Raw genomic sequence first — 3,905 nt, 5'->3', positions numbered from 1 at the left:
TTCCCGTATTTAAAGCAGGTCATCTCCTTAGAGCATTTCCCAACGTGCTTCTTTCTACACTTGTCACACCATTGTGTTCCTTCTTCGAACTTCTTTGAACTAGACTTCGAGAATTTTCTCTTCTCGTTGGACCTTGAAGACCCTTCAAACTTTCTCTTCTTGCCAACCTCAACCTTGTTGGCAGCTCTTCCCTTAATCATATCCTCCACAGACTTGGCAGCCCAAATAGCTGCCTCTAGAGTATGTGCCTGACGCACTGGCACCGCGTACTCCCATGGAAGTCCGTTTGCGTACTTATCAATTTTCACCAGCTCATCCGGAACAAGACGCAAGGCAAACTCCATCTTTTCTGTGAAGTTGTTTGTGTATTCATTGATTGACATGCTTCCTTTCTTCAAGGTTAGGAACTGGTTCTCTAGCTCGAGTAATTTTTGAGTTGAGCAGTAGTTTCGTTTGAATTGCACCAGAAACTCTGCCCATGTCAGTTGCAGGGGCTCATTGGGGCTCAAATTCTTCCCTAGGGTATTCCACCAGCGAACAGCGCCTCCTCTGAATTGACGTACTGCAAACGTGGTTTGTAGCTTGCCTTTGCAACCACATGTCATGAAGGCCAATTCCATCTCTAAGATCCAATCCATGACCCCGATCGGATCTTCCTTCCCAGTAAAAGTCGATGGCTTGCAAGTTAGAAAATCTTTGTACTTGCATCCATTCCTCTCGACTCCTTCATCTTGATTGTTCCTCCTAATCACCGAGGGATCAACTTGACCAACGGTTCCACTATAGTTCTCCTCCTCAGTCCGCCCTTCGTTCAACTTGGTCCGTTCGATCTGAATAGTCGCTTCCTATCGATTTTGCTGGAGCAAACGTCTGGTTTCCTCCATTTGACGATCCAACATCATTTGGATCAATGCTTGCACTCCGGCCATCGTTATTGGCTCAGCAGCGGCTACCACAACTGGTATTTGCTCAATCACTGGGGGCTGATCTCGGTTCCCATTTGCATTCACGTTTCCGCTACGGGTCCTTGCCATCTTGATCTATACACCGAATAAGGTGAATCTAGATCTTTATTTAGGATTGACGTTTAAATCATCCTTATCTCTCCAATACGTTTACATGCTAGTTTTAATATCGTATTTAAACGCTTAGAATCCTAAACACATAAGGTTTCCAGATCCGGTCGGCAATAGACCATAGATCCGAACAAATAATAGCATTTCAAGCACAAAGCATTTAGCACATAAAAGCATTTTAGGCAAAATTCCTAAAATAATCTAGTGCTCACACCTCATAATCATCGCTTAGCATTCTAAGTTTAAGTCTAGAAATAAATCCATATTCCTAGTTCGCTTAAACTATTGCTCTGATACCAAGTGTGACATCCCCATTTTCACGGCCAGAAAAGACCGATTTTGTTTATGCTTTATAAAAATCAGAGTACTTCTTTTCATAAAAATGTTGCGGAATTTGTTCCCAGAAAAACATGATAAATACGTTATCAAAACATTTTCGAAGAATCGTATTTTATTTATTTTAAAACGTTTGGGATGTCATCGTTAATACAGAAACATAAGCATAAACAGAACTTACTAGTTATCTACATCTCTTTAATCTCTCAGTGTAATGTGACTTCATGACAACACCCGTGACATAAATAAACTGAGTGGGTCAGGTTGGGAAACCTGGTGAGTACATAGGGATTTCAATCCCCCAATGTTATACCATATATATAGTTTAAAACTCACAAAATATACCATTTCACCATATATATATATATATATATATATATATATATATATATATATATATATATATATATATATATATATATATATATAAACAACTCTTATCCCACCCCGTCGATCCTCACAACGAGACTATCCATATTCTCGGACCTAAGGTTAGCCGTTTTACCTAATCCATACTCCCGGATCAGAAATGAACGACTTTACCTAATCCATACTCTCGGACTATGGACAAATGACTAATCCATACTCTCGGATTAATGATGGATGATTATGCCTAATCCATACTCTCGGACTAGGGACAATGACTATGTCTAATCCATGCTCTAGGATCAATGAAATATACTAAAGTTCTATTCTCAGGGTATAAGTCACTCGTACTCGTAAGAAAATACTACCCAATATTCCTCATAATTAATTTAGGTTTACTCTTCATCCTAAATCATCATATATAATCAGGTATGTTCTTTAACATGTATTTTAGGCAACATCAATTAACTCGCACATAAACATATAATTAATACTTCAATCAATACTTGTATTAAAATCATGTTCATGAAAGGACTATGCACTCACTTGGGAGGTTGGTGACTCCGCAATTGGACAGCACTTCGTTACTCTTAAAACAACTTCCTCGACAAAACCTAGTATCATTACCACTAGAGTTTAGTCTGACGTTTACCGCGACAAATTAATAGTCTAGCTATTATTATTATTATTATTATTATTATTATTATTATTATTATTATATAAGCATTAAATAACACTCAATATAAGTCATAATAATAGCCCAAATACTTATTATAAGGTCCTAATAACATTACTATATTGAAACATAAGCTATACTAAAGATAGCGTAGGCATAGCTTACTTACAGCGGGTTTTCTCGAAAACCGGGCTTCGCTGGAGCAGTGTTCCCGAGCCGAAAGGATCTTTTCTTGGGGCTTCAGGAGCCTCGGGGCTTCCTTCGGGTGCTAGGGGGTTTACCTAGGCTTTTAGGGGGGTTAGGGGGCTAGAGAGAGAGTCTAGAGAGAGAAAGAATAGTTTGGGAAGGTGTGAAGAATGGGAACCCGACACCTCTATTTATAGGGGTGCTGACTGACCTACTCACCGAGTAGGAGGACCTACTCGCCGATTTGGTGCATGTGGCAACCTTCTGGTGGTGCCACGTGTCCAGTTCTGGTGGTGCCACGTCACCCCCTATCGCGTATCAGCCTTCAAACTTAAAAAAATCATAACTCTCGCATACGAGCTCCGTTTTCTATGTTCTTTTTCTTCAACGCGTAGGTAAAAACAAGATCTACAACTTTCATTTAGACTCTGTTGGCTAATTCTCGACCGATCTCAAATTTAACAGTAGGAGGCGTTTAGACTGTTAAATGACCGCGGAGAATTCGTAACTCCTTCATACGAACTCCGTTTTCGTCCATCTTTTTACCGTTAAGTTCCTATTAATGAGATCTTTAACTCTCATTTAGGTCGCGTAAGTCAAAAACCGCTCGAACTAAAATTCGAGTTTCGGGCTGTACACTGCTAAGCCGAAACTTTGAAAAATCATAACTTCCTCATACGAAGTCAGATTTGGGCGTTCTTTTTATGGATTTTCTCGTTTTAACATACTCTATGACTTTGGTTTAGACTAATAAGGCTAAAGATTCTTCTATCGTAAATTCACTTTTTACGCTTCCCGGTGTCTTGCCGGTTTTGCCGAAAAACTTCGACGAGTCATAACTTCTTCGTTATAACTCGGATTTCGGCGTTCTTTATATGTACGGAAACCTTGAGACATATTCTACAACTTGGTTAAGACTATTTCTTATAAATAATCTTTTGTCAAAAATTCATTTTCGACACTTATCGCCTGTAAATTGACTAGCCCGGATCTGCGGGCGTTACACCATCACCATGTCGATATCATGTGTTACGAAAAAGTTGTTCGCCTTAACCTCCCATGTGGTAAAACCCTCGTTATTTATGGAGACAAAACCGGCACGAACCTTCGAATCATCTCTTCTATCAAGGCTCAAAAGTATCTACACAAGGAATACTATGCCTTCTTAACCCACATGGTGAATGAGAAATAAGAAGTGAAAGACATGAAGGATATTACCGAAGTCTGTAACTTCCCCGACATATTTCCCGAAGACATCATAGGTG

This window comes from Lactuca serriola, chromosome 1, assembly GCF_051521515.1.
Source record: "Lactuca serriola cultivar US96UC23 chromosome 1, Lser_US96UC23_V15, whole genome shotgun sequence".
Classification (NCBI taxonomy): Eukaryota; Viridiplantae; Streptophyta; class Magnoliopsida; order Asterales; family Asteraceae; genus Lactuca; species Lactuca serriola.
Note: the sequence above shows the minus strand (reverse complement) of the source record.